The sequence below is a fragment of the Prinia subflava genome, chromosome 3 (assembly GCF_021018805.1).
Source record: "Prinia subflava isolate CZ2003 ecotype Zambia chromosome 3, Cam_Psub_1.2, whole genome shotgun sequence".
Taxonomy (NCBI): Eukaryota; Metazoa; Chordata; class Aves; order Passeriformes; family Cisticolidae; genus Prinia; species Prinia subflava.
Genome location: NC_086249.1, coordinates 88,655,540 through 88,678,067, shown reverse-complemented (window position 1 = coordinate 88,678,067; position 22,528 = coordinate 88,655,540).

Below are 22,528 nucleotides of genomic sequence, written 5' to 3'. Positions count from 1 at the left end.
CCTCTGAAAACTGTGGGGGCGTGCTGCTAAAATGTTTGTTCAAATGTTAGCTGACTAGTTTCATAACTCTCGTGCATGTAGTTAATGCTCTTTTAGACAATACATGGAAAGGATGGATGTCAGATCTGCTTAATAAAAGCATTAAAATTGTTATAGCTAATAGTCAGAGCTCAATTTCAGTGTTTCATAAAATGATAAAGGTTTCTTGTATTAAAAAATTTAAGAGATGAGCCTTCTCAGCTTGTTTATACAGGATCCTATAAAGCAGAGGTCTGGAAAAATATTTGGTTCTCTGTTTAATGAGGAAATTACACTGCAGGGGATATTAATTTCATTCACAGAATCTTGTTAGTTTGACAAACCAGTAAAGAATGGGCTGTAAATTCTTTCTCTTTCAAGTTGTCGATATAGAGCCATTGCTCTGATGCCAAAAGCAGGAATTACAGTGGAGTTGTTACTATTAGTGAACCCATGATTCAGCTCAGGAGTCTCATCCAGAACCCAGTGAATATGTTCTCACTCCATAAACCACTGGCATGTTTGGCAGTGCATCAGCTGTCACCACAACCATTACCAAGAATTAAGTAGGTGTAGAAGCAGACCTCCAAGAGGCTTCTAGAAGTGATAGTTCTGGCACAGGTTTGATATGCTACTTGCTTCATGGGGGAAACAAATTGCCATCAGCTGTGAAAGCAGCACGCAAAACAACAACACAGAGGCAAGAGGTCTGCAGTGAAAAGCTGCTCCTCAAAAAGAGAGAGAGCCTGTTTATTTCTTCCATTTTTATACATTTGTGGGTCTAGCTGTGGATTGGTTTCTGGGGTTACTACTCCTTCACCTCACTGGCCAGACTAGCTGTCAACCAACATTATTTTCAGACTAGAAATATGTAAACAAAGGACAGTGAACACAAACAAGAAAAGCTATTTATGTTCCAAAGTGTGAGAAAGTGAAAAACTGACCCTTAATATTGTACAGAAACTAAAGAACTGACTCCATCTTATAAACAAGTAGAAGGCTTAAAAAAACCTCAGAAAAACCAGAGCCACAATCAGCCATAAGGTAAGTGTGGATATCTTTATCCAAAAGATAAACAGCAGAGTGAGGGTTCAGAGCACCTTCTGTTGCACTGAACACTAAAAGCATCCACACTGACTTTGCAAATCAGTCATTCCCATCTTGAACCGCATCCAGGAGACACAAAGCCTAAAACTAACAAAACAAACTCTTCCAAATTTGACCTAAATTTAAAAATCTTTGAGATAACTCTCAGTCTTCCCTGAAGATCTGTTTTGTAATTCACACAAATTTGCTCATCCCAGTTTCTGATGGTGTTAGCACGACCACAGCACCTTTTCCAGGTGTGTTTGGCTGCCCTTGGCTGCAGAGGGCTTTTGTACCCTGTTCGAGTTCCGCACATGGCAAAAGCAAAGTGAGCCTGCCCCAGGGATATACACCAGGAATGACCACTGCACCATACTGTACTTCTGCTCTGTCCCAAAAGGAGAACTGGCTGCCCAGGGGGAATGGTCATGGGTATGTGTGCACACACCTGTGTATGCAGGCATGTGCCTGCACACATGTGAGTGTATGTGCATATATGTTGGAAGACACGCTCTTTAAGCTGCAACCCTGGTGGAAGGCTGTTGCTGAAGCAGCCAAAGTGTCTCTTTGTCTGATTCAGTAACCACAAAATGTCCCAGGAACTGTACAAGGCCTGCCTTACCAAGTGTTTTCAGGCTAGCAGGATTTCTCCAGGGAAAATGATTTAGCAATTGCTGTGGCATCTTCAACTGTTTATAAGCAAATTGTTTATTAGGACTCTATTAATGATAGTGTTCCTTATAATAAGAAGCAAGAAATATGTAAGACACAGTCTACGTCTCAGTTCAGTCCCTCTAGACTGTTCCAAAATGCTGTGCTGGAATTTCTTGGTTTATACTGAGCTGGTGACCTGATTGTGCTTTTATTTTGTGCCTGACAGATTTTGTCTGGCATACACATATGTCACAAGTCCAAACTAACACTATCCATGTGACTGAAGTCAGGCACACAAATGACCAAGATGTACAAAAAAGCATTTTTGCACCAAGACACAGATCACTGTGCCTTGGCTTTTACAAGTATCACATGAGACATCTGTTTGGCCACATGAAGTAAACAGCTGCCAGGCATGGACATGCCATGGTGGGCTGAAGGATGGGTACCACCTTTTTGCTTTCTGCTCACGTGGATTGGTTGAAGATAAAACTAAACAGGAGTCTCACTATCACAAAGCTTCGACAAACCCTTGAAGTTCATCTCTGGCTACACTCCTTGCATTGCTATACTCTACTGCAGGGTGACGTGGCTTGCAAGATTGGGGCAGCAGAGTCATACAGCAAATACAGAGCCTCTTGGTAGGAAATCTGAAATCACCAAATGGCAGATATCCTGTTACAACAGTTTGTCTCCCCCAAAGCCGCGACACTTGATCTATTAAATCATGGAAATCACAAACGCTGCAGTTTCAGTGCACTGGGAGGATTATATTAAACTCGGTCAGCAATTATTGGTAATTTGGGATAAAAATCTTTGCTCTGAAAGTAAGCTTTAAAAGGTCATCATGTAATCGCTGCCACTGATGGTCTCTGCAGTGGCTGTTAGTCTGATTGCAAAGCAGCAGAGAAGAAATGCAGATGCATAAATTGACTGCAAACCCTAAACTGCTATTTCTGTCCCAGTGTTATTGGCAAAATTATAGATGCAGCACACATCATCTTTCTCCCCGCTCACTAGATTTAATAAATTTACCTTTATTCTTCACCAAATTTCCTCTTTATTGTTGTTCTGTGAATGTTCATTATGAGAAAGCACAGAAATGCCAAATGAGACAGGAAAAGTAAGAAGTGTATAAAGGAGACAGTGGGAGATTCAGACAAGTTTTCCGGGCCCTTTGTATTGCTCACAGAAAATGTAATGGATGAGTTAAAGCTGCACTGCCAGATTGGATCTTGAGCTGGACATGGTGGCACCTTCCACTGCAATGGGGTGCAGAATAGAGACATTTGGAGCCTGTTTTGGGTGATGCTGGGGTTTGCACCCTGACAGATGTTATCAGCTGTCAGCTTGCACCAGTGCTGGCAGTCCCTGGCTCCCTCACACCAACAAATTCAACATTAGAGGCATTGTTGTGCCATTTCTTCATCCAGGGGACATTTCCTGCTAAGTCACATCTGCAATTCCCTTCCCAAGGGAAACATGAATCCCTTGCAACTCCCCACTTCCCAAAGACAACAGGCAGAACAGATTTCAGCTTTCTTTGGCTGCTTCCAGAATCCCGCTCCTATTCCATAGCCTGCTTATATGCATAGCAGTCAGCGGAGTTAATCCTAGCCCATACTTAAGGCAGTGCAGGTAAACTTCATCAGAGTCTCCTGCAGATGCCCTCATTTATACTTTAAAAAGCCTCAGAGTAATTTAGTGCTTAGACTACAAGTTTTGAGGTAACATGTTATTGCATGCCACTTCCTACATAAGCATCTGTGTGTGCTTTCTGCCCTAGCACCACTCTGGCTTGAATGACTTCACTTTTGCTATATATTAAGAACCACTGACAATTACTGCGGATCCCTCATACATAATAATTTGCAACCTAATAGCCTGTACCACACCACTTAGTTTCTATCACTTTGAAAATAATTTCTGCTTAATTGAGTTAAGGTCAGCTCTTATTGAGAGTGCTGGTTCAGTGACTAAATGCAGTTCAGCTTATTTACTCTTAACTCATATTTTAACATTTCTGAGCATCAACATACAAGAAGCAGATTCTTCACACAGGAAACAAACAATTAGGAACATCCTGAGCAGTACAGCTGCTTATCTTCAGTGTATGTTGGGATGTGAAGCTACACCTCCGAGTATGCCCAGTCCCACTGAAACATTAATGGTCTCCTCTTCCTGGCAAATTGACTTCTTATTGTAAAATCATCAGTAAGTTACTTCTAATAGTGGATTTACAAATTTCTCATGTGCTTCTTGAATGGCTCTAATTTGTTTAATAAAAGGACAAGTTTTAGTTAATCAAAAGCTCAGTGGATTCTGAATTAACAGTTGACTGAGAGGTAAAATTAATTAGAATTTTTCTCCAGCTAAAAGAATGAAGGAGCACCTCAGGCCTTTACTTTCTAAAAAGCTAATAATATCAAACTTAGTGAAAAATAGTAAGTCATGAATACCAGGGTTTGTGTAGAGCTGTCTATGCTATTAGAGAGATGTTAAACAATAAAAGTTTGCAGCCTTAGAGCTCCTCCTTCTTTTCTGTTTCATTTTAGTCCTAAACACCATAGCAACCTACCTGACCATAGGACAGGATGTCAGGTCCTGTTTCTACCATCTTATCACTGTGCCCTGCCTGCCTCAACAAACTGACAAGCAGTCTCTCTCCTTTAAAAAGAAAATACTACTGCATTGGATCGAAGTGAGCATCAGCACACTAATTGTGGTAGCAGAACCCAAATGCCACAAGTTCTGAGTAACCCTCATTCCTGTATCTTCCAAACCAGGCTCAATATCTCTGCAGCACAAGCTGGGCTTGCAGCAAAATGCAGCCTCTCAGACAAAACCCCAGCTGGTTAATGTAACCACCAATGCTCTGCGGAAAGATGAGACAATTCCTGTATTGACCCAAATCCAAAGCACACTTGAATCTAAGGTGACCTTCAGCTTTAGATGAGCAGAGTTGCAGAGCAACATACTGCACATCAAAACATAAAATGCTCCTTGCTGCCTCTCAGCCTTCTTCCCTCCAGTCCCAGGCACAGCTGAGCCAAAATGTCTCTCTTTCCTCCAAGAGCTGCTGCCTGAGCCCCAGGCACCCCTTCTGCTGGCACAGCCCCTTGGCAGGGCACAGACCATCTCACCACAAGCCCCCTCTCTCCCACCTCCTTCCCTACCTCCTGTTGCCCATCAGCCATGCCTGGGCAACTGACTCCAGACTCAAGGACCTTACACAATTGCACAAAGAAACTCTGCTTCAAGCTAGCTGTGCAGCAGTTAATTACTGCTGATAGGTGAGGGACTGTTACTGGAGGGGTTCAGCAAGGCACATTCTACTTCCTCACATAAAAAGGTGCTCATCCTCCAGCTGCGATCTCCAGTGTGTCATACTTGTGACAGAATATTACAAGGTGAAGCTCTTTTTGCTTTAGGCATTTTATAGCATTTGCCCCAAAGGGAGAAAGAAAATGGTTGAATAAGCTCCAGAAATTCTTATTACCAAATCCAAGTCTGCGCAGCATTTAAAATACAGCTGGGGTCACTACAGTTCTGAGGTGTTTAATCAGTTGGAGTTGCTGGGTTTTTCTCCCTCAGATTAATTTATCATATTACAATATAAGATATTAGAGTACCTTCCTCAATTCTAGATGAAGTCATAGCCAGATCCAAATCTCTGATGAAAGCCTGAAAGTTTATGTGGAATTTAATAGGAATTGAAGGTACATAGCGCTTCTTAGGCCTTGGTCTGGACGCAGCATATTCTTCCCCTCCAATGTAAAATGCTGACACTGAAAGTTATCTGTTTTAGAGATATCTGTTTTAGAGATATCTGTTTTAGAGATATCTGTACAGACCTACTGTATTCTACTATGTTTACCTGATATTGCTATCTATATGTCTACTTGTCACTCCTAACAGCTTGTGAAGCTGCTGGCCAATTCCAAGGTTATTTGACAGAGTAGCAGGAGAATCAAGGGAGTTTAGTTTGAGCATGATTAATGGGAAGAGGAAGTGAGGTAGAGAAATGACAGCCACCCAAGCTGAACCAGTGCATACATGGTGGGTCGACCTCAAGACATAAATTGTCAGGGAATCAAAGCATAGGACAGGTTCCACTGTGCACTGAACTGCTTCTCCACCAGCCTGAAATCCATCAAAAACATCTGCTGGAAGCTTTCACTGCAAGTGGAGCAAGAATCTCAGTGAATCAAAGGCTTCACAGACAGCTAACAAATCATTTTCCTCCTAATGTGAAGGTCAGCCAGCTGCTGTGTTTCTATTCACATAATAAATGAATGATACTTATCCTAGAACTGACAGAACAAGCCATGTCACTGCCAAAGTTCATCCTACCAATAGTGACCTCAAAGAAGGTTAGACTGATTAGTATAAAAATACTTATCTCCAACTTAAAAACAAAAAACCATGAAACTGAATGGAAGTGGAAGATTGAAGTCACTTCAGCATCTTAATATGCTTTAACCTGAAAGGTGCAGAACAGGAGTCAAAAGCAACTCTATCTGATGTTATTTCACTATGTGATATAAATGTTTGTAAGAATAGCTACAGAAAGAGTTTTCAAAATTTACTGAATCCCCTATACCTTCACTCCCCATGCTTGTTTCACAAAGTAGAGCTGACTTCTGCAGGTCAACACAATTCCAAAAATATCCAGATATGCCAAAGATATCCACATGATTGCAAAACAAAATTATATCTGTGCAATGGTTTATTATGTACCTCATTAGGGCCAACTATTTTCAACCATTAGTAGCCATTGAATGGACACTGCATGTTGTGTTATGGCAGGAGGGTGGAAGCATGCCACATGCAGAAGTATAAATGATACTTCAAGATTTATTTTAGCTGAGACTAAACTGTTAACAATAATAAGGAGGCACTTTTATGATAAGAAATGGACACTGTTCACTGTCACAGGGATTTGTATCCACACTGCTATAATTTGTTGCCTTCCTTTACAGGTTTTTATTTTGCTCTTTATAACAGCAGGAGAAGTCTAACTATCCTTGCTAGAAGCTGATGTGGTTTGTGCTATCTCATCCCTTTCCCCATTGATTCTTAAGGTAAATGAAAGAAAAGGCTGCATGGTAGTAATTTTTTTTCTCAAAAATGCAGCTATTTCTTTGTGTGCACCAGCAAAGCACTAAGCTCAGTCTAGGGGGATGGCAGCAACCATGGCAGCTCTCACCTGTGCCCATGGGAAAGCCTAAGCCCTGGCACCAGTGGGAGTGTGGGGCAGCTCCCAAACCTCCTATTCCCACAAGCCTTGACAGAGGGATTGATTAATGGGGTAATTTATCCCAGATCTCTGTTGGTATATATTATATATATTTATATACAAAAAATATCTGCCCTGCAGTACTGTGTGATAAGAAAGGAAGTTGTGACCAGTGCCCTTGCAATATCTGGGCTGCCTGCCTATAATAAGCTCCTAAGAATAAACTGGTATAATTTACAGCTCTTTACTTACTCCTGGGGGACAAAGATACACTCCACATTCCCCAAACCAGGAAAGCACAGGATGCTTTACAAACAAATAGGCAGGACCACATGTCCAAGTGCATCTGCCAAACCTGAGTACATGATCTTGGCTCAGAGGAATAATTTGGATGAGAAAAAAGGATTTAATTCTCCCCATTCCCTTGAAAGAAAGGAAGAAACAGAAACATTGTAGTGCAGTTAATACAGCCACGGCTGAAAGACCAAGACTGTGGCCAATCGTACAGCAGCACATCAGCCAACACACAGCCTTCCAAAAGGAGTCCTTCTCCCTCCCTCTTCCCTTCCCAAACCCAGAACTTCCTCCTGTTAAATCCTTTTTAATCTACAAAGATCAAGGGATCAAGGAGCAGGGGAATCCAACACAGCTTTGTACCATACCCCAGTTCCCATTGGGAGTGAAGGAAGCCTGGTCAGGCAGAAGGGAATTGGAGGTCTGTAAGTGTTGGAGATTCAGGTTTTTACCTGACAGCTTTTGTTTCTGAAAAATATCCTTTCCAATTTGAAAATATGATTGTTCATATGTCCATATTATTGATTGTGAAGGACACCTGAATAGCTCTGTACACTGTTAAGTAGTTCTGAAGATTGTGCTGAAGTCTGGTGTGTGTATGATGATCAAAAGAGACATCCTCAATTAGTACTGAAATTCAGCCAGCACTGTTCATCTTATCAAAGATTAGAATTGAAGCAAATTTTGGCGCTGTCACTATGCTAGCCTAAAATCCTGTCAACATTTATTTTTTTATGCCAATCCTTCTCTTACCTCTCCAAACCCATCCTCTTTGCTGCAGTTTTTGCATATCCAGGTCTTCAACAGCAAAAAGATTTCCATCTAGGTAGAAACAAGTACTCTTTTGCCCTCTTATTCTGGGCAGGACTTTTAACCTCTTAAGAGAAGAAAGAAACAGACTTTCTTACTGCAGTTTAAAAAATTACATGCATTAGCATATGAGCTAGCCTGGAGTTGCCTTCTCTTTCAAAAATGCATCTAGGTTGAATTCTTTTCCTTTCAGTTGTTCCCAAAATCTTCATAGCCCCCTGTGACACCGTGTGTGCACAAGAGGTGCCCACCCTGCAGCTGTCCTCTGCCCAGGTCACCCCCCGAGGGGCTGGAGGGCAGCTGCTGCAGGCACCCCTGCCATGCTGAGGGACACACGGACCTCGGTCTGTCCCCACGTAACGCGGGCAGTTCTCAGCACCGCAAATCAATCCTCTGCCAGCACGACCGAATCAAGTGTTAGTACTCACGGGCAAAACTGCTCCTCTTCCACTTCATCCATGACTTCACTGATGTCCCAGGGAATGCAAAGGGTTTGCTTTTTCCCGCTGCCAAAGTCCCTCTCCATGATGGAGGCAGGAATGTATCACCGACCCTGCCCTTGGCGGGAGCACCGAGCGCATGAAGCCACTCCGCACCTGCTGCCCCTCAGCTGGAAAAGGCTGCTGCAAGCTGGGCTTGCTCTGTAAGAGCAACTCAGGGGAAGGAAAATCAACAGAGGAGAGAAGGGGGGAGAGTGGTGGTGAGTGCATGGAGTCCAATCACTTTACATCATTTTGCAAGTTGGAAACAAGATATGGTTAAGAGGTCATGTGCCCTGAGTGATTTACAAATACAATGTCTACACAAGAAGCCACATGAGGTTTTCTTTTCAACAGAAGCAGTGGCTTTTATTGGTAATTTGTCCAACATCTAGGCTTAGAGATTGCCCATCACATATAAGGGAAAGTGTTAAAGCACTCAAAAATATATTAAATCACTTTTGAAACCCACACAGTTGGGGGATGGTGCTTCCTCCAACCAGTTAGCAGAAGTGTAGGATTTAGCACTTTCAGTAGCAGACTGAAAGCTTCTCCAAGGCAGCAAGCAGAGCCTTGGATCCTAACACTCATATTCGATAAGGAAAAATAGCCTCTCTTTCTGAGCCAGCCCAATTTACTACAGGGATAAGGAAGATGACACTGTGAACATGGATCTCTCTGTATCCACATTCCCCTTTCAAGTGAGAAATGAGGAGCACAGCAGCAGTTCTCCACTCGGTATTGAATCAAACCAGGATGCTGGCAGGAGAGTCTTACACAAGACAGCGAATAAAGCATGCACCTTCCCTTGTGTACCTTTGTCTGGATGGGGCTAACTATATAACGCTTGTAAAAACCAGAAGAGGGTCTTTCCTTACAGAAGAATATTGTGAACTCACGTTTCAAGTGTTTGAAGTGTTTAAAGTCCACCTAAAGGAAACTTAAAATGCAGCGTGGTCAGAGAGGACGTGAAAACTGTCAGGTACTTAGCCAGCAAGAAAAGGAAAGAAAGAAAGAGCTGCTGAGCACAGGGCAGCAGGCTGAATAGCTCTGGAAGCCTTACCTCCAAGTATGGAATACAGAGGATGATTTAAAGGGATATTGTAAATTCAAATTCAGTGTTTTAAATAATTTATAGTTAGAACTTTAGTCCCTTGAACAATCTATTCCTACACTGGTTTAGCTTCTCTCCTTGCCTAATATGTTTCACACCTTTCTTGTAAGCACAAACTGAATTTAAAACGGCTAGAGATTTTCTTTAAAAAACAAGTTCAAATTTGGTAAAAAATGCAGGAAAAATTTGGCACAAAAAGAGGGACTTTTGTCAGAGAAAGGTCTTTTAAAAATCTGCAGTGGTCTCAGTACCTCCTGGGGCTGAAGCTGTGCTCTGGTCCTAATGGGGAAAATGTGCACAATCCTCGTGCACCAGCCACATCACACAGACAAAAAAGAAATGCTAGAGAAATCCTTGATGCTGCAACAAGATCTTGTGCTTGGGCACCACAAGTAATTCATGTACACTGTGTTTAATGAGGGAGGGCTACATTGCACATTCAATAGAAATGCAGAGTGAGAAGGACAATGTGGACAGGGAGGAGACAGAGATCCCAGGAGAGGAAGAACATCCACCTCCTGGCCATAGCCTTGGGAGAACCAAAGTCTGAGAAAAAGGGGTTCATTCAGGCCCTGCTGGCTGCCTCTGCAAGGCAACCAAATCTTTCACATTTATTGTAAGCAAGCTGAGCTGGAAATCACTGTCAGCCTTCTCAGGGTAAACCAGCTTTCTGAGTCTTCACACAATCTTCTTTTCACAGCCTTCATAAGTAGATGCCCAGGAGCAAGAGCTTCCCACTGCATTCAAACTGTGGGAGAAATCATGGTGCTAGTCCAGCTGGGCATTGCCCACTTCTGCCTCTCCACCTCCTCCTGACTGTCTCTTAGTGTATATAAAAACTGCAAGCCTGGAAATAGAACTATCTATTTTAGTTTTACCACCATTTGGTACTGTGAGTCTATGACACACAGCCAAGGCTCCTAGGTAAAACCACAGTGCAAACAGCAATTAGAAGGATGAGAAGAGTTTGGACTGGGATACTGCTGCCCTGCACCAGAGATGTTGCAGAGGCTCAGGAGGGATGGGAGTGCTGTATGACACAGCAACCCCAGGACTGCTACCAGGTACCTTGGAAGTAATTCTTATTCTGAGCCACAAAAAATAGGTATGAATTAATGATACAGTTACTTATTCCCTCTGTCTAGGCCTCCTTTCCTAAGTTACCTTAAGGAGGTGCCTAAGGTATTTCTGACAATGCAGATCTCAGCATCGTTTTAATCTGACAGCATTTCTATTTCCCTCTTTGGCTGGACTGTGCTTGGTGTTCTCTCTTCCTACCACATCTAAAATAAGGTCTCTGCAGCCATTTTGACAATTCTCTTATTGAAATTCCAAATGGCTGTGAGTGCAATGCAGAAAACACTTTAAGGGACTGTGGCTCTTCAATTATTTACAACAATACTGTACATCCAGATTTGTCTTAACATAAATAGCATCAAATGGGAGCAGAAAGAGAATAAAATATTTGAGCCTATTTTTTAGACACCTAACATGCCATGGAGCTCCACACCCACCCTCTGAGATCTGTTTGCTCCACTCGCTGCTGCAACAGAGGGTGCATTGGTAATTCTGCCAGGGAGGAGAAAAAAACCTTCCCTGGAGCAGATAGTATAGTCTGCAAGGTACTTTGCAGTTATTACTGAAAATATCCAACTCCTCTGTTTCTCTTAATGATGGCTCTAGAAGCGTTTCATTTCATGTTTAATTTTAGTCTGAAAATGCTGGCATGGCTGGCACAAATGCAAATGTCTCGTGCCCCACTAGGGCACAGATGAATTTGTAGTGATCAGTGGGAGACCAGATGGCTTCTCTGAGCCCTGAGTGTGCAGGACCCCCACCCCCAGTTAAGATGCTCTACCAAACTTGGACTTCTGCTTCACTTTTCATGTATCCAAATCAGCAGTCAGTGGCAATTTAGGAGTACTTCATCACATAAATGCTCACTTGCAGGAGTATTTGGAGTCTTCATCAGATGACTGGTGAATCTCAGGGTCAAGACAATATATCTGCTCTTGCCTGCAGGTATTACAAAGCCAGGAAATGTAAGACAGCCCTGTCTCCCTGAGAACTGCTAGCACAGTCACCACCCACTCCCAGAGGCTCTGTGGCTTTAAGCAACTTATGGCAGGTAAGACTGCAGCAGTGGGGAAGGAAACACCAGAATGGTTTCTCTCCTTTGAAACCTATTTTCTAAAGTCCAGAAGTATTATGATGCCTTTATGCCAGAAAGCCAGTTTACACTGACATTTAGCAGAAATACCTTACCTGTACAGGCCCCCTTCAGGGATGCTTTGGCCCACTTCAGGCACAGCCACAGTCCTCCACTAACTCCAGCATCAGAGCTGGCTGTTCCCCTCACCATCACTGCCCAGAAAAGCAAGTGATCTCTTTCAGACAGTTTAGGAGAAGATATTCGGAAGGAAAAGGAAGAAAATTGACCTTATTTTATCTTAGATGTGAGAAAATATCCCCTTGCTTAGGCATATGACTGTGTTGGAGTAGTTTTCATAACTTGGTCATAACAATTAAGGAAAGTTTAACACAGCTCAGGGAAATGCCTTCATATACTTAATTTGACTTCCAAGAGTGATTCCATGGAAACATTCAGAACTGCTCATATAAACATGTCCTAGGTACAATGTAAGGTGTGCCCGAAGTATGTATTCTATCACCTTCTTCACGGGCTGTTGGATCCAGGTGGGGCAGTGTTTCCCCTGCCCCTCCCTCCGGACTATCTCCTGTTCATGGGCCATCAAGGCCCTGCCCAGGACTCACAGGTAATTCCCTCTGGAGCTCTCTCTGTTCAATGGGCAATCAAGGACCCACTGCAGGACTCATGGAATGAGATCAGCCCATTGTGAGATGCTCTGCCCAGGGGGAGGAGCCAAGAATTCCCACCTGGATCTAATCTGGGATTTGGGACAGCACAGCAGGCTTTACCCACTGGATTCCCAGAGAACAAGTGCTACCAGAATCACTGTTTCAACAAGACTGCTTCATCTGGACTGCCACCACCACCCTAACTAACAGGGTTGTATTCTGACTCTGTCAGTGGTCTTTTGTGCTATTGCTTTTATTTTATTTTATTTTACTTTTTTTTCTCTCTCTCCTATTAAATTGTATTTCTGACTTGGAATCTCTCACTGGTTTTGCTTTCAAACCAGCACAAAACAGTTACGGGGTCTGCAAGCTTTCAAGGCTTGCTCTACATCTCAGTGACTTTTACAGACCTGAATCTTTGCTGATCCATGCTCTTTCTTTGGAAATTCCTTCTGCAGCTGGGTTTGCAAGCAGGAGGGTGGTGTACAGTGCAGTCACACAGGCAGACTCTGTGCGTTAATTATTCCCATGCTGCACAGCCATTCACCAGACATTTTGTACACAACCTCATTATCTCAAACTAAGCTGATAGCTTAAAAAAAGAAAGAATAGTTAAACAAAGGAAGAAAAAGGGAAAAGACAAACAGGCCAGTTTGGCTGTTGAAAGCCTTTTACAAAAATACATCAGAAAATACAAATTAATTTTTTATTTTCCCTTTTAAAAAGAAAAATAGCCAATCCAAAGGCATTTTAAATAGCTTCACCAGCCCTGAACATTCTCTGCTGCATTCTTCTCTTCCTAGAACCTGAGAAAATAAAATGCCCTGGAGAATACCAGAGCAGAGTCTGGTTGCTCCACCACACTCCTACCAGAGAGCATCCCCAACTGCAAACCCACCTATGCAGTCCAGGCAGGAGAATTACTGAAGAAAATTATATTCCCATCCTTCATGCAGCCCAGTCCTACCTTCCTAAACCCTATCAGGGAGCTGATAGGGTTTAGCACTGCTTGGAGACGCCTGGCATTGGCTCTGCCATAGATTGAGGAAACTTCTGGCAGCTTCTCACCCGAACCACTCCTATAGCCTCCCCATTATCTTCTGGAGAGTAAATAAGTTTGTGAATGAAAAAGGAAAACAAAGGTTGTTGTGTATCAGGTTGTCCTAGGGTGACTTTATGATGCTTGTATCCCCAGTTGTCTCTTGTTTGTGCTGTATATTGAGTTCTGTGTCTTTAAGACTGGCTCTGAGAGCGAGCAGGGAGAAGAAGACCCGTGGAGTTTGTTTTGAAAGCAGCTCTCACTACCTGCACGTTTCTGCTCCTGACTGTGGTTCATCCGAAGCACAGACCTGCAACAGGACAGAGATTTTTTTTTTTTTTTTTTTTTGCTTTTAGTTTAGCTAGCTGAAGCAGAGAAGTTCCCTGGACTGTTTTTTTTCCTCCTTTTTCTTTGGACTGTTTAAACCCCCTCCAGACTGAAAACCCCAGAGGAGCACCGTGAGCTCACACCTGCAGCCCACCAGGCCTGGACCACCAGAGGGACTGATGAGAGACTGAGCGAGCTGAGCTGCCCACAGCAGGGACTTTCTGAATTTACCATCTCACTTCAGGAAAACAAAAGGTTTTATTGTTTCATATTATTCATTCTTTGTGCTTGTGGGCACTTTGTTTATTAAATAAATAGTTTTTCCCACTTTTCTCTGAGGAAGTTTTTTTCCTGGACCAGTTGTGGGAGGGGCTGTTTGGGTTTGCTTTTCCAGAAGAACCCCATTTGGAGGTTTCCTCCCAAATTTGCCCTAAACCAGGACAATACATTTTTTATTGGTGGTCAATGTGGGGCTCTAGAGAGGGGAAAAATTTTGTACTGATTGCATTTTGGTTGTACTTTGTTTGGGGATACAGCAGTCAGTAGCCATGCTGCCCCTTGAATTCATAATGTCTCTTGGAATGGAGTCCTTGTGTTTCTGTTCCCTAGGCTTTTTTGAGGTTTTAATACCTCTCTGGTCCCTAGGTTTGTTTTCTTATCCAGAAATAGTTCAAATATTGTCCCTAACACAGTTTTTACACTAGAGGTGCACAAATTAGGATTGCTATTTTGTTGGGCTCAGTGATTATGATTTATAGAAAGTTTATAAAGATACTGGAGTTTGTGCCAGATATGTTTGGTTTATGGTTTCTTTGTCCTACCCTGCATCCTAGTTCCAGTAGCATGTTTTGGGGATTTATTAGCGATTGCACCCAGTTTGTTTAAGGAGGAGAGGGAAATGAAGCTTTTCAGCCTTTCCTGTCCCTCTTCTCTTTTGACTCTGTTACATCACTTTTGGAGAATGTTCAGTGTCCCCTGAATGTTAAAGATACCACCTTCCTGGTATTTAATCTGGTAAACTTCCTCTACACAGTCTGCAGCTTGTCTAGAGTGAGGTCTGAGATTTCCAGAGGAGCTGATGTGACCCCTGACCCAGAAGTAGACCCAGGTGTGGAAAATCCTGAGTGTTGTGGAGAATGGGAGGGAATGGGCTGAATCTTGAAGGAATTTTCTGATGCCCAGCTTGGAAATTTTCACGTGAACAAACTCAGAACCCAGACGAGGTGGAGAAACCAGGACACAGGTATATCAGAATAACTTGGTTAATTTTCACTGTGTGAAAAGATAGATCAAAAACAAGGGAGTTTTTTCTTTTGAAACTTATGTCTCCTTGCAGATAAAAAAGAAAAGGAAATCTCTTTGTAATTAGTCAAATGGGTTTTGCACTTTTTCTTTCTAGAGCATAAATCAAATGAGGAATATTTCTAAAGAAATTACCCTTATCTACTGCAAGGCTTTTCAGAGGATGTTCAGTATCCAGAAGGTCACAGCAAACTTAACGATCTTTTCATTCACAGGTAGCCTTCAGAAATACATTTTAACTGACATCAGGAACTTTAAGAACTTGTATTGTGTCTGACTTTTTGAGGAAGGCAAGACACAATAACTTTTTTGTTCTCATTACATTAAATGGAAAAGTACTTTGGAGCTGGCACATATTAGTGCTCAGCATCAGCCTCTTCTGTTCACTCAGGCATCAGCAAAGATGCAACGATTTGGAAGATAAATGCAGGTCCTGTCAGGGGATTAAAGCACCTGGGTGCTGTGTCTGCAGGGATCCTTGGACACACAGTGCCTCCTGAAGGTACTGGCAGGCTCCACTGAATGTCACCTTTAGATGAGGGCCTACTGACTGTGGGCAAGTGTTTTTAACCAGGAAGTGTCACCAGTGCAATAGCAAATCCTAATGTCAATTCAGAGGACTCCCTTGGAGCTTCTACAGCTTTACAGTCCTAACCATTTAACACAGTCAGTGTCAGAGAGCAGAAAATTGGTCACTGCTTGCTCAATTTTCTTTCTTTTAGAGTCTGAAGCTCAATGCTGGAATTGAGACTGCCCTATGCTGGGCACTATACAACACTAAGAGTTAGTCAATAACCACAAAAGACTGCAATCTAGATAGATGGGAGGTAGAAACAGAAACAAGACTGAAAGAGACACAAATTGCCTCAAGGCACACAATAGCAAAGAGCAAGTCAATATCCTATAGACAGAACTGGCTTTTACCTTTTAATCAGAAACATACCTCAATTTTTTATAATTTATAGCATTTTACTTCCAACACCAAACAATAGCTCCATAAAAGCAAAGCAGTTCTCTCACTTGAAACACTTTCTGGGTTCCTCATTATCTCTGGTAAAAGAAACCTAAGAGATAAAAGGCAGGAATCAAGGAGTAAATTGTTTGTATTGTTGCTTTAATTATTATCATAGTTGCACTTGAGCTTCCCAAAAATTTTACATACAGCTGAAGTGAAGCTGAGCTTTTATTTTTTTCATTGAACTATATGAGCAAAATTATATCAAGTCTCATTACTGCTTTTTAATCCTTCTCCTATTTTGAGTCTTGTTAGCTGGGGAGGAAAAAAGAGAAAACGCAGCTGACCTTTATCATTAAAACTCAAAAACTGCCTTTACAAGACCAGCACATCAGGCATAGCTTGTCTGTGTCACATGTGGACTCAGCCTCGGCGCTGCCAGCGCATGTGTGTTGGTGCCCAACGCTGGCAGTGAGGTGGTGGCATTGGCAGCTGGGGGACAGCCAGCACCATCCTGTGCTTCTGAGCCACTCTGGCTCTCCCGAGTCCTGTGTGGGCTGTCTCTCACAGGTTTCAGGCTGGGGAAAAGAGAAAAAATGGTGCTTTGTCCTTCCTTTCAAAGCAGATTTATCCTCTACTGTCTGAACCCATAATGTGGCTGTGCTGGGGGAGAGGAGGATCTGTTCAGAGAAATCCCTTCTTTTTCCAAGACCAAAAGAGAGAAAAACCACACAGACACTGCAGTGTGACTCTGACTCCCCTGTAAAGCTAATGGAAGGAGAAGAAATGGAAATGCAGGCCCTGCAGCAGGGGAGTGTGTGTGTCCTCCCACCAGCCCTGTGCTGGTCTGGGAGAGCTCCACTCTGTTCATGGGCCATGGTGGGACTGGGGATGAGAGTGAGCCTCAACTCGGGCCTCTCAGAAGTGCCCAACCCATTCTAGATCTGAAGAATTGCTAGAAAACATGATTCTGCATATTTTGTAAACCCATGGTCTCTTGAAATGTCATTATCTCATTAGATTGACTTCTTTCATACCTCTGAAAGATAGAGAGAGCCCTTTGAGTTTCCTGGATGGTGATGAGACAGCAACCAGTGATACCCTTTAATACACAGTTTTATGAACCTTCTTGTGCCTCGCAAATGTGACTTTCCTTGTGACTAGGTGGTTGTCTCAGTGTTTACCAGGTATTTACTTCTGTCACAATATTCTATTTTGCTCCTGAGACTATAATTCTGTCACATATACAAAGCTGACTTAAAGTGAGAGAATAGGAAATGAATTCCTAAACAATAGCATTATTGTTTTCATAAAATTATCCAGAGGCAGGACAGATTTGGCTGCTTTTGTTGATTTAACCTTTTGCTCTTTTCATTGGATGGGTGAGTCAAGCTGCAGGAATGGGGGCAAAATTTGACATGCAGAAAACAGTTCTCTTATCTAAGCCTTCTCCTCTTTCAAGTCAAAAAGAAGTATCTGGAGCTGAAGTTCTAAACAAAGTTTTAGAAAAATGGTTTTATCTGGCATCACAGGTTCTTCTTTCAAGCACTTCATCAGTTCATGATGAAATGAGCTCAAAGATGAGATGAATGGATCAAGTCAACCTGATCAACAGAAAATGAGAAGATGTAAAAAAGATGGTAATAAACACATTTCAGCTTCTAATTAGTCTATCAAAAGCTCTGCATTCTCTATAGTCCAAAACAAGAGAAAGATTAATAAGATTTTTTCAAAGACTAGTTGTATGATCATTAGACTTCTTTCATTCACATTGATTAACCTTCTCTTATAAGAACATGTTTTTAAAAAAACCTTTATGTAAGGAACACTATTAAGCATCTTTTTCTTTTTTTGTAATATCTACATATTTGTCTGCCGTGTGAATGCTAGACAAATTATTATTAAAGCTTTGAAAGAGCTTCAAAACACATTGCCTCTGATACTGCTAACAGTCAATAGATGAAGGGTACAGTGTTTTAACCCACAATATGCCAAACTGTTTCTCTCATCCTCTATGCACCTGTCTTTCCTGGAGCACAGCAAGGAATAGTAAAAGCATATAAAACATATTTTACTCTGAATAAATTGCACAAGGAATTTAATTTAGAAAATAGACTTGCCCAGACATGGCAGTTCTTCTGTCCCAGCACTCATCACCTAAGGGCAGAAGAAGGAGACCTCTGGTACAGATTGTTCACGCTTCTGTTCTCTGCACATGTGATGTTTTGTTTCTGTGAGCAGGCAAGATTGCAGCTCCAGCCTGGATAGAATTGCTAAATGTTTGGACAGTTTGAGAAAAACCCAATAACGCAGCTTGTTCTCATATTGTAATGGTTTGTGTAAAACTTCCCAGAGACACTGCTGGGAACAGTGTTTAATTTGACTGTAAGATCTCATTGCACCGTTGAAAGAGCACCATGAACAAGCCCTGCCTACAGTTGCTTAAAAATGGAAGCCATTTAGAAACAATAACAGCCAACAAAACCAATCTAAATCATTACGGTGCTAAAGGTCTTGTTACTGCTTTACATCCTGCATCATAAACCTGCAGGCACTGGGTGCACTTGCTATTTTTTGGCTCAACACTGTCAAAGGCGGTGAAAATGGGAACCACACATAATGCAGAGGGCTCCAAATTTGAACATTATACATGAAATGTAAGGATTTAAAATCATGTAACTCTCTTTTCCAAATTTAACAACAGTTGCTGTCAGCTGCATGAAGAGTACAAATCTGAAATCTGCTGCTGCCAAATCAAACTTGAGCTTTAATGTGAAAGCCCAGATTTTATAAAAAGGGTAGACATTATTAAGAAGACAGCTAATCAATCAATTACCCACACTCAGCTTCTCACCAAATCTGGTGCCGTTTGTAACACGTATTGAGGTCCTTGACTGCAATGAGATGCAGTAGAAAGGCAAAGAATGACTGTGGGCACTCACAGCCTGGTGGTGAAGTGCCAAGGAAATGCCAATAGCAGTCAAACAGTAATTTTCCTGATTACTACATGTAATCTAGGCTTCCCTTTCCTTGGGGCTGATGCAGAGTTATAGATCGACAGCTTCGGACAACCGAATTACAAGCTGTGACTGGGTGAAAAAACCACATACAGCATTCCAAATGTACACCTCAGTACCATTATCTTCAATGGAACATAAGCACATCCTTAGTTTTATAAATGTGTTTAAGTGCCATCCTGATGGGAATATGTTGTTAATGAGGCTTATTACAGTAATTTGTATTGGAGTCATTTACAGGTTTGAGTCCCAGTGTGTTTGGCATAGAACAAGAATTGAGGTATCAGTTTCTCTGCTCTCTGAATTACACAGCCAAAGTATGGGAGAGAGAAACAAGTGATTGGCATTGAGAGATGGGAAGTGAAGAACAAGCAGCAGGTATGTACACAGCAATGGAGCACCAGGAAATAATGAGGTCAGCTGGGGCCACTGCACATGGAGAATTGCTTTCCTCCCTTTCATCTAACTTCAGGTTTTACAAAATCTGTGAATTTATGAAGCTGAGTTGGTTGCCCAACACCACCTGCATCCTATGCATTTATCTGGATCACCAATTTATGATGAAGATAAATTATATTTTAACACACATCCTCATCTCCTGGTGCTGCAGTGGTGCCCCAAATGAGTAACTCAGATGCAGACATTGTACAGAGTCACTGCCCATAAAAAGTCATAAAAGAGAAAGTATTACTTTTAATCCTAATACTACTAATAATGCCACCCACTGTAGCTTTAGCTGAAGGGTGGACATTCACAGTGTGTGAAGCTTCTGTATTTATCCAATTGCATTGCAAGTCAGGCAGGGGCTCCTGGGGAACCCTGGAGCTTGCTCAGAGAAGGCTTGTCCCCACACCACCCCTGGCACTGGCACAGGCAGCCTCGTGCTTGGCGTTCCGAGAGAGCCCTTTGCCCGAGCCTGGGCCATGTGTACAGCAGCCTTGCAGCAGTGACACGAGGGTGAAGCCTGGTCAGGCAGAAGGTCCCTCCACACAGATTTTGCCCTTTCCTGCAGCGGGTTGCTGTGTAAAAGTGGTGGGGAGCTGCATCCACAATGCACTGTGTGAAAGCCTGTGGGCCTTGCAGCTGGACAGTGCTTGCTGCCTCCCTGGCACTCACCCCTGAGCTTATGTAACCTCACTGCAGGCTGGGCTGGCTCCATGCAGTCATCCTGCTATTCTAGGTGACCGATTTGACCTGGGGTATGTGACACTCCCGAACCTGTGCTCACCCCCTGACTCTCCATGTCAGTAGTGCCACTGAAGGTAGTGCGTAAGTGTGCCTCTGTCACAGCCAAACAGGACACATTATTTTATATTTGATCAGTCACGTGGCATACCTATGTCCTAAGCCTCTCTCCCTCCCAAAGGGGTAAACCTTCCTACTTCCTGACACACTCTTAGCTGGGCGAGGGTCCCAGCATGATTACCAAGATCTTTTGAAAACCCCCAATATTAAGATCTCCAGAAGTAGAAGATATGTCTGAGGTTTAATTGATCCTAGAGCAAAGCATGGCTACAGCAGTCGTAGGGTGGATACAAGACATGCAGAGCCAGAAGCACACCTCCTTTTGCTTGTTCTCTGGGCTGTACTCCACCAACCAGGTGTTCTGAACCACAGCCTGTTCTGCAAGGTACTAAAAAAAGGAAATTCACAAGGATGGCCCTTAGACTTGAAAACTTACCTGATAAAACAAAGCAAATGTACACAAAGACCAGATGCCACCACTGTGACAATCTCAGGGTGTCATCATGCTTATTTCATATCTTCCTTTGTATCCTTGTCTACCAATGTCTATAAAGATATTTATGAAGATGGCATTAGCTTTGCTGTGAAGAATTTCTCCATAAGCACTTGCAAATTATATCATGCACTTTTAAAAAATAATACAATATTCAGTATACTATACTATAAATATTTCCAAAACTTCAAGAATTTCTAAATAATTGCCAACTGCAACTGTGTAAATGAAATGCTACAATAAACAGTTATGTTTTGTTGTTCTCTAGATGCATTCACTGTTTTGGATACTCTTTTATAGTGCTGCAAAAGAGGTTTTGTATTAATTAGCTGGCTCTTGTTCATTGAAAGCAGTTGATTTACTAAATATCTTGCTTATTAGTGTGGAGAAATAGAACAGAAGGCAACACGTCGTAATTGCATTTTAATAAACAACCTTGAATACTTGATTCTTAATAAGTAGCTGACAGTTGAGGCACCAGTTTTCCTTTGTGAAAAGAGTCAACTGAAGGAATCTGATGTTTCCTTTAAGTTGATAGTATCCTTTCATGCCATGTTCTGCCACATAGTTCTGCCAACTCTTCAGGCCAAGAATCATGATTGTGATAGCTCAATAGATTAGCTGAGATCCCAGTGGACAGCAGCACCCATTACTGACTCATTTTGCAACCTTGAGCTAATAACCTCATGTCATTTATTCTTGTAAAAAGTGTGTGAAATTGATTCTGTGGTGGTATAAGCCCAGCAGGCAGCTCAGACTCACACAGCCATTTACTCAGTGTCCCACCAGTAGCATGGGGAGAAGGGAACAAGCACCAAACCTCACAGGCTGATATAAAGACAGTTTAATAGATGGAGCAAAGAAAATAAGGAGCTCATTCACCACTTACCATGGGCAGATGGCTGTTCAGCCATTTCCAGGAGAGCCACACTCCACCACGTAACAGTGACTTGGTGAGACAAACACCATCACTCCAAACATCACCTACTTCCTTCTTCCCCCAGCCCTGTATGCTGAGCAGGACACCAGATGGGGTGTGGGATATCCCCTGGGTCATTTGGGGTCAGCTGTCCTGGCTGTGTCCCCTCCCAACCCTTGTGCACCCCCAGCCTCCTCGCTGGTGGGGTGAGGAGCAGAAAAGGCCACGGCTCTGTGTTAATCCAAAACATAACCCTTATCAGATCATATAAAGAAAATTGTCTCCATCCCAAATAGAACAACTACAGATTCATTGTGTGCCTGTGTGGTATTTGGAAGAAATAAAAAGTGGGCAAGTATCACCCTCTGCCATGGGCAGTGGTTGGGACAGGAACCAACTCTGGAATTACATACCCACCTATTTCAAGTCCTGACCAGTGTGAGAATCAGCACCCTTGGATATGTCTAATGAATCTCACCTCACTTGGAAGCTTTGAAAAAATCTCTATAAAAAAGAGGCATAATTTATGACAAAACTAGAACTAATTCGGTTCAAAGAAATCAAATATATCAAAGTGATAAGCAGAACATTCAGCTTATCATCTGGATAACTTCAGTGGTAACTGGTTAGTCTTCATTCAAAAACATAAATTCATCAAATTTTATATATATATATATATATATGATACATGTATATGCTATTCCATCCTGACCTTAA